The sequence below is a fragment of the Xenopus laevis genome, chromosome 4L (genome assembly GCF_017654675.1).
Source record: "Xenopus laevis strain J_2021 chromosome 4L, Xenopus_laevis_v10.1, whole genome shotgun sequence".
Taxonomy (NCBI): domain Eukaryota; kingdom Metazoa; phylum Chordata; class Amphibia; order Anura; family Pipidae; genus Xenopus; species Xenopus laevis.
This window is the reverse complement of record NC_054377.1, coordinates 126,094,787-126,104,830: the sequence shown is the minus strand read 5'-3', so window position 1 is coordinate 126,104,830 and position 10,044 is coordinate 126,094,787.

The window sequence follows — 10,044 nt, the reverse complement described above, 5'->3', positions numbered from 1 at the left end:
CAACCTGTAATTTAAAAAAAAACCCTCCCCCTACCCTGGGTAGAACCCCCTCCCTCCTCCCCCCAGCCTACCTCCCTAATTTTTTACTCACCCCTCCGTGCTGATTCTGGCCTCGTAATTTACGGCAGCCATCTTTTTCTCCGGTAATCTTCCTGTCTTGACTGCATTTTTGTTGCATGCGCAGTTGGAGGCATGCAATGAAAATCTCCACAAATTTTTTTGGACATTTTTGTGACTTTTGGCGCATGCGCAGTAGTTCGGGACCGGAAATTCACACCAACTGAGCATGCGCCGAAACTTCAGGAAAATAATGAAAAAAGAAGATGCCACCTGTGAACTCCGAGGCCAGAATCTGCACGGAGGGGTCAGTAAAAATATGAGGGCATTTGCCCGGGTGGGGATGAAGGCTGGGTGGAGGAGAAAGGGGGGTCTACCCAGGGTAGGGGGGAGGAGTTTTTTTTTTATATTACTGGTTGCATTCTCCTTTAAGGGCTCAATACGGCACTTATGTTCAAAAACAGTTCAGAAATTTGGCATTTTATTTAAAATCTTTGAAAATTACAGAAAGGCTGTATCCCATAGCCTCCAAATTTTTATGATTTCTGTTTTCTCTGTAATAATAAAACAGAACCTTGTACTTGATCCCAACTAAGATATAATTAATCCTTATTGGAAGCAAAACCAGCCAATTGGGTTTATTTAATGTTTACATGATTTTCAAGTAGACTTTAGGTATGAAGATCCAACTACGGAAAGATACATTATTCAGAAAACCCCCAGGTCCCGAGTATTCTGAATAACAGGTCCCATACCTGTACATCGTTCAATCTCCATTCAGTATTCCCATAGGAATATATTGCCCACTGTCTGAGTTGAGTAGAAACAGCAGTAATTATTTTAAAGGAATAGTTCAGTGTAAAAATAAAAACTGTGTAAATATATAGACTGTGCAAAATAAAAAATGTTTCTAACATAGTTAGTTATCCAAATATGTAATGTATAAAGGCTGGAGTGACTGGATGTCTAACATAATAGCCAGAACACTACTTCCTGCTTTGCAGCTCTCTTGGTTTTCACTGATTGGTTACCAGGCAGTAACCAATCAGTGACTTGAGGGGTGGGGAGCACATGGGTAATACCTGTTGCTTTTGAATCTGAGCTGTATACTAAGGAACTGCAGAGAGAGAACGTCGGCTCAGTCCCCAAAATCTAAAATAAGGTTAACGGCTCACCCAGCGCAGAGTAGGACCCAGGTGTTCAAACCCTGTGTCTATCGTAGCAGGGTGTAGCTTAGACCAGTATATAGCATTCAAATCATAGATATCCACAGTAATCTTGTATAAATGGAAACTCACCGAAGATGTTAGGTGGCCCGGGTGCAGCGCAGCTAACCCGTAGCTGGGGGAGTGACTCAATGTAGATAGCGAAGAAGCACGCACTCCATGGGCCAGTCGATGTGATTAAAAGTCTTTATTCAAAAAAACAGCTAAAACAATGGAACCTTACGCGTTTCGTATCCGAGGATACTTACTCATAGGCATGATTGGAAACAGCCGTGAACAGAATTTAAACAGGTAAAAGGGATATGACGTACAAAGTCAGTGATCCTAAACATTAACCCTAAATTATTTTAGCTGAAATGAAACATACGTTTTTATCCTTTTAAATCAATACAAATCATTTCAAATTATTTCAAATCATTTTAAGTCATTTCAAATCATTATAAATCATAATGGAATGCTGAAAAACAGTAAAGTTAATGCTGGCTTTATCGTAAAAAACCATCTTATTACAATAGTTAAAACAATTCATGTCTAAAACTAGAACGATATTATTATCAATGAAAGATTAATGCCACATCAAAACCGATATATTAATTCAAGAGATGCCTATTAACATCGTGTAGCCGATACCAAATATAAATAAATGAAATATAGATATAAATTCATATCATATTATATTGAAATCTCTCCACAGACAAGCTTTCGATGTATAAATAAACATAAACATAAGAAAAGGGGAAGACATTAAAAGAACATGAAAATAACTTCCCAACTTTTTGGTCAACCTATGGGTCAGGCACATCATATTAATAAAGCACATGATGTTAATTATCCAAAAACCTCCAACCTAACTACATCCCTCTATCCTACAATATCTCCATATGATGTAACTATAATTTAACAGTGTATCTAAAGAACTTCCCCGGCGCTGCTATGAAAGAGCTCCCAAGTTCGCATGGGCGCATCTTAGTTCCTCAAAGTAACTCACGGTGTCCCGGTATCACTGTTGAAAGCGGATATAGCAACCAATGGTGTTAAGGCTCAGACAGCTAGTTATTGGTCCAACGGACTCGATTCTTCTACTAGTATCTATCAGACCTCTTACATTGTTATGTGCTTGATGCATTATAATGTCCATTCACCTCCAAAATAAATTCATCAATTGCAAACTCACTGAACAGTTATGTCCCATGTGGCCCCCCCTTAAAGTCGCTGACTAACTCAGAGTTAGAGAGCTGAAAAGCAGGAAGTTCTGTTCTGTTCTGTTAGACATCCAGTCACTCCAGCCTTTATACATGACATTTTTGGCTAACTAACTATATTAGAATTTTTTTTATTTTGCACAGTCTTATCTATTTATCCAGTTTTTATTTTTACGCAGAACTGTTCCTTTAATTCCATATTTCCTGCTGCCCAAACAAGGGAAACATCCACAAGGCTGAATACATGTTGTGAATATTTCACTATAGCTGAATAAGCTCAGCACCCAGACTTCACAGTATAGGAGGGTGAGAGACACACAGAGCAAGTCAGTTAGGGTTGCCACCTTTAATGAAAAAAATAACCGGCCGGTGGGGGGCGGGTACAAAAAGGAGGCGGGCCATGATGCAAAAAGGGGCAGGGCTACATAGCGCGACACAAAAGGGGCGGAGCAACATCGCGGCGATGGGGGTAGGCCGAGGGCTTTTTTTTAAAGGATATTACAAATTACCGACAACTGCATTGCCGGTAAACTTGTAATACCGGCCCCGGCCTTGGCAGGTGTTTAACCGGCTAGGCCGGTAAAATACCAGCCGGGTGGCAACCCTAAAGTCAGTGCAGGGGTAGGATTTGTAGTAGTGCTGCTGAAATGCTACTGTATATGTAGGAAGAGTTTCTGAGAAAAGACCCCGATTCACTGATTCATTCTCACCAGCAGACTGCTTAGAATGAGACACTAATCAGTAGAAGAGTTTTATTACAATAATATGATCCCTACTGGTGTCGGGCAACAATGGTTTCCCTGAAGAATAAAATCTACGGTGCCTGACAGTTGGGTATTTGTCTATTCTCTGTAACAGGTAAGTGGTTAAACGGTGTCGGTGACATCAGGATTCAAAAATATCAGAGCTCTAATAAATAAAATGATTTATTTGGAAAACAAATCCACAATCCTTGTGTTCTTTCATAGCTATTGACTTATTCAGTAATGTTTTTAGACTAAGCTTTTCACTGATTAACAACCGTGTCTTCTCTTTCCTGTTTTTCAACCTATCCCTGGAGCCATTAATTAAACCAGCAAAAAATACACACAACTCTTTTGGGTTAATAATATATGGGCAAGAAAGAAAAAAAAACGTGTGGCAAATGCTGATGACATTTGAATTATTGATCATTAGAAGCGATGATCAGTCTGCTAAAAAATATTGTGAGATTGCAGACACTACACAAAGGGGGAATGGGAGTGCTCCAAGCCTTATATGAGTAACATGCAATGGAAGTGCGACTGACCCAACCAATTTTACTAAAAATAAGTCCGAACTTGGCATTTTAATTACACAATGGCCCACACAGCCACACAGCCCCCCAAATATTGACTGGCATCTTTCAGATGCCCCTCTGGTATTTGCCAGAATCTACAGATTGCCAGTCTGGCATAACAAACCCACAAAAGAAATGGAGCTCATTCACATTTCAGTTCTACTCTCACACATACTAAATTGCTAATAAAACTGGACCAATGGATTAATCGCCTCATTTGTATGTTAAGAAGTACATGTATGGGATCTGTTATCCGGAAGCCTGTTATCTAGAAAGCTCAGAATTACGGAAAGGCTGTTTCCCATAGACTCCATTTTATCCAAATAATCCAAATTTTGAAAAATTATTTCCTTTTTCTCTGTAATAATTAAACAGTACCTTGTTCATGATTGAAACTTAGATATAATTGATCCTAATTGGAAGCAAAACCAGCTTATTGTGTTTATTTAATGTCTACATAATTTTCTAGTAGACTTAGGGCAGAGGGAGACAAGAAGATTCGGGGAGATTTAGGCGCCGAGCAACAAATCGCCTCTTCTTCAGCGACTAATCTCCCCTAACTGCCTCCCCGCTGGCTAGAATCTAAATTGCCAGCGGGGTGGCACTCTGAGCGCTTTGTTTTCCAAAGGTCATCCAGCCAGTGATTCTAACAGAAGAAGAGGCGATTTGCCACTGGGCCACTAAATCTCTATTTCCGAAGTTTAGGGAACTTCGGACGACTTCGGAAAACGGAGCGCTCCGAGTGCCATTCCGCCAGCGATTTAGATTCTAACCAGCAGAGAGGCAGTTTGGGGAGATTACTTGCCCGAATAAGAGGCAATTTGTCACTGGCCAACTAAATCTCTATTTCCGAAGTTTAGGAAACTTCGGAAAACAAAGCGCTACGAGTGCCATCCCGCTGGCGACTTAGATTCTAGCTGTTGGGGAGGCAGTACTGGCAGATTAGTCGCCCGAAGAAGAGGAGATTTATCGCTGGGCACTAATCTCCCTGAATCTTCTAGTCTGTCTCTGCCCTTAAATTATGAAGATCCAAATTACGGAAAAACCCAAGGTCCAGAGCATTCTGGATAACAGGTTCCATACAAACAAAATAGTATAAATTGTGTTTAATTCAACCACCTTGTATAATCTTGGGAAGCCCTTGCCAGAGGATAAAAAAATATATCACTGCAGCACCTCTTTGTTGCAAAAATGAAAAATTTCATTTATTACATTATTATCTTAGAAGAAAAGGATTGCTGAATTTATGGACATTTTTGGTTTAATGAAATCAGCGATCCTAAATAGACCTCAAATAAAAAAAATACCATGTTCCAGATTAAATATTAGGGATTGTTTGCCTGTCTGACATAAGGCTACACTATTTCAACTTTTATGACATTGGGGTCAAAGTTAACTTAATTATATTATAGAATGGCTAATCCCAAGCATATTTTCTATTGGCTTTCATTTTTTATTTGCTAATGTTTTTGAATTATTTGCTATCTGACTGTTTCCAGCTTTCAAATGGGGGTCACTGACCGTATTTAAAAAAAACAAATGGCTACAAATGTATTGTTATTGCTACTTTTTATTACTCCTCTTTCTATTTAGACCCTCTCCTATTCATATTCCAGTCTATTATTCAAATCAGTGCATGGTTGCTAGGGTAATTTGGACCCTAGCAACCAGATTGCTGAAACTGCAGACGGGAGAGCTGTTGAATTAAAAGCTAAAGAACTCAAACACTAATAATAAAAAATGAAAACCAAACGCAAATTGTCTCAGCAGAGCCGGGCCAACCCAGCCAGGCGCCCTAGGTAACCTGGCCGGCCACGGCGCCGGCTTAGTGTGTGCTGAATTGCGCATGTGCGAAAGTACGCGCCAGCGTGCATGCGCAAAAGTACGTGCCAGCGCGCATGCGCGAGACTACGCGCCAGCGCGCAAGCGATTTAGCGCACATTACTAGCGGCGGCCAGGAAGACACAGGACCGGACATGGGGTAGGCGAAAGAGCAGGTACGTGCCTGGCGCCCCCTTAGCTTTGCGCCCTAGGCACGTGCCTACTCTGCCTACCCCTAGTTCCAGCCCTGTGTCTCAGAATATCACTCTCTACATCATACTAAAAGTTTACTCATAGGTGAACAACCCCTTTAAAATCCAATGCACAGCACATTGAAGAGGGTGCAAAGCATTCTTGTACCTGCTATAGAAGGGCAGTTAATACAGGGCTATGTATGTCCTATGCACTATGTGCTCCCTGGCACTCCATTCCAAAGTTAGGGGGGAAGGGTAGGGGACCCCTATATACCGCCCATAGCCTGCTCAGCTTGAGGTCCTTTCACTCTATTCACTGGGTGGGGGAGGAGTCAGTAGGGAGCTTTACTGTATACCAGGCTTTACTTCTTTAAATGAAACATTTAGGGGCACATTTACTATGGGTCGAATATCGAAGGTTAATTAACCCTCGATATTCGACCATCGAAGTTAAATCCTTTGACTTCGAATATCGAAGTCGAAGGATTTACCGCAATTCGTTCGATCAAACGATCGAAGGAACAATCGAACGATTCGAAGGATTTTAATACATCGATCGAACGATTTTCCTTCTATCACAAATTGCTAGGAAAGCTTATGGGGACCTTCCCCATAGGCTAACATTGGTGCTCGGTAGGTTTTAGGTGGCGAAGTAGGTGGTCAAAGTTTTTTTTAAAGAGATAGTACTTTGACTATCGAATAGTCAAACGATTTTTAGTTAGAATCTTTCAATTCGAAGTCGTAGTCAAAGGTCAAAGTAGCCAATTCGATGGTCGAAGTAGCCAAAAAAAAACTTCGAAATTCGAAGTATTTTTTATTCTAATCCTTCACTCGAGCTAAGTAAATGTGCCCCTTAGTATAAATAGTCTCATGTCTGTTGCATTGTAACAAATAACTGTCACTAGATGTCCCTGTTGCACAGAGGGTTGAAGAGATTACAGCGGCTGCAGCAAGTTCACCATGTTACCGTATTTTAATTGTTTATTCATTAAGTGCCAGCATTTTGCTCAGTTCTTTATAATACAGACAATAATAAGGCAATTCAAAGAATTAGAACAAATGGCTGGAGGGCCCTGCTAGTGAGAGCCTACACTTCCTCTTGTACACAAAGATTAATTCGATTTATAAATCAGCTCTTTCTCCTTTGCGTATTGGCTTATACATCTGCACTTGGATATGGCACGTTTGCTCAAGAATCCGGTTTGTTCTCATTTTCTGGAATTGTAAATTGCTATTTATCAACCGGTGCACAAGGCTTTATGCAAAAGAAAAAAAAGGCATCAAATGAAAGTGCTGTTTATCAAACTGTGTTATTCCTCTTGCTCTTATTTTATTTTCCTTTACCATTTCTGAAATCAGAAGGCAGACTCCATTACAAAGAGTTACAAGGTGTGTTTTCTTTTACTCCTGCTCATAAACCCATTCAAGTCAATGCAGCTGAGGATGAAGTCTGTGCAAAGCAGTACTGCTGAATATATAAAGTGTGTGTTTTGACTCTTGTATTTATTATGGTGTGTAGACCACATGTATAGTCATGGGAAGGTTCAACTTTTCTTTAGCCCACATACTGTAGAACTGGTAAATGTATCATTCAACTTCATGATAAATAAAGTGCAAATGAGCTCCACTAAGGGCCAGTTTAATGAAGCAGCATTCTCAAAATGTAGCAGACAGTATCATTTAATGGGGATTACAGATTTCTCAAGAACCAAATATTCTTTTTATTATTTTTGGTTGACATTTACAGTAAGTCTCTTTGTCTTTGGCATTTCCTATACCGACAGCAGATTGGGTTTGATTGCCCATGCAGGAGACTTCTCCATTCCCTATGCAGAATGCTTCTCCATTCCCTGTAAATGAGGTTTATCCTTTTCCTGTGCAGGAGGCTTCTCCATTCCATATGTAGGAGGTTTCTCCATTCCCTTTGCAGGAGGTTTCTCAATTTTTAGTGCAGGGGGCTTTTCCATTCCATATGCGGAGGCTTCTCCATTCCCTATGCTGGAGATTTCTCCATTCCCTATGCAGGAGGTTTATCCATTCAATATACGGAGGCTTCTCCATTCCCTATGCAGGAGATTTCTCCATTCCCTATGCAGGAGGTTTCTCCATTCCATACACAAAGGCTTCTCCATTCCCTATGCAGGAGATTTCTCCATTCCCTATGCAGGAGGCTTCTCCATTCCCTTTGCAGGAGGCTTCTCCATTCCATGTGTAGGAGGTTTCTCCATTCCCTTTGCAGGAGGTTTCTCCATTCCATATGCAAGAGGCTTCTCCATTCACTATGTAGGAGGTTTCTCCATTCCTTTTGCAGATGGTTTCTCCATTTCCAGTGCAGGGGGCATCTCCATTCCATATGCGGAGGCTTCTCCATTCCCTATGCAGGAGGTTTTCCATTACATCTGCAGGAGGTTTCTCCATTCCATATGCAGAAGGCGTCTCCATTCTCTGCGCAGGAATTTTCTCCATTCCCTGTTCAGGAGACAGGGAGACTATACAGGTGGTTCTCCATTCCTATGACACAATCATCTCTGTTCCCTATGCAGGGGGCTTCCCGTGGCTATGCAGGAGGTTTCTTCATTCCCTGTGCAGGAGTTTTCTCTATTCCCTATTTAGGCGCTTCATCCATTCCCTATACAGAAGACTTCTCTGTTGCAGTTTCCCATTCCCTATGCAGATGGCTTCTCTATTTGCTATGTTGGCTATGCAGGCGTTTATTTCATTCCCTTTGCAGAGAGCTACTCTATTCCCTGAGCAGGAGGCTTCTCCATTCCCTATGCAGAAGACTTCTCTGTAGAGTAGACTATGCCAGAGTTTTTTCCATTCCTTATGTAAATGAGGCTTCTCCACTGACCATGGTTCAGTCAGAAGCATCCAGTGTCAATTCTAGTTTAAATTACAATCTGAGTAAGAGAAACATGAAATGATTCAACTGTTATTTACAAAATAAGTAAATAAAGTCCAATTGCAAATTGTCCTAAAATGCCATTGTCTCTATATGATACTAAAGTTGTAACGTAAAGTGAATTTTGCTGTTGTGTAATTTCAGTGGTCATTGTGAGGATGCTCAGGGATCAAAATAATGAAGGAAGGAGAACTCCAGCAGAATCTCTGCAAAACATTTATTCCAGGTTGTGGTTACACGACATGTTTCGAGTAGATACCCTTTATCAAGTGTACCTTTATCAAATGTTTTTGTTTACACTTGATACAGGCTATCCACCTGAAACATGTTGTGTAACCACAACCTGGAATAAAAGTGTTGCAGAGATTCTGCTGGAGTTTTCCTTCCTTTATTATTTTGATTTACTGGCACGGTAGAGTTGTTGGCACAGAGCAACTTAATTGGAAGCAGAACATTCAATTCCTCTTCAGCTGTACAGACCACCAACAAGTCTTTACCTTAGAACGCTCAGGGAATACAGTAGAAAACTTTTTTTACACCCCTGGATTTTACGCTTTCCCAGGATTGATGCCTTTTTTTGCATGGTCCCATGCAGCCAAGCAGTGTTTTAAAAAAACCTAAAATTGGGATTCTAATGTAAATGTGTGTTGTGTTGACAGCTGATACACTTCCCTAGGCCAATACTGCTGATGTGATTGTGGGTAATACAGGGCGTTGAACACGAGACAGCAATAAGGTTATCTCAGGCTGATGTTTTTATCCCAGAACTCTAGCTCTGTACATCCCTTTCTTCTCTTATGTGACAGAATATACGTGCGTCCTGGCCAGATCCTCGCGTGACGGTGAAGCTGACCTGAGAGGATATCCTGGAGGAAGCAGAGGGCAGCATGAGATTTCATTTCCTCTGTCACAGCAAATTAATCTTTCACTCACATCAGGATTCTTTCATGTGCAGTCAGGGGTGCTCCGCCAATGAGGCGAGTTGAGGCTGTCGCCTCAGGCGGCAGCACACCACTAGTTGCCAGGGGCAGCAAAAATGCTGCTCCTGGTACTTTAAGAGCGAATTTCCTGGGGAGGGGGGGCAGCAGCAACTGCTGCTGCCTCAGGCGGCGGAGGGGCCAGGATCGCCCCTGTGTGCAGTGTATTTGCTCCTCTCTACCACGTTAACTCCAGCAGAGGCTTTCTATAGCCTCTTTAAATCTGTGTTGGCCTTTAGACATTGGGGTGTCTAACCATTCTGTTAAAGTGGCCATAGACGTAGAGATGCGAAGTGGGCGATAGTCGCCAAACGAGTGGATCTCTCCCCGATATGCCCACATTGAAG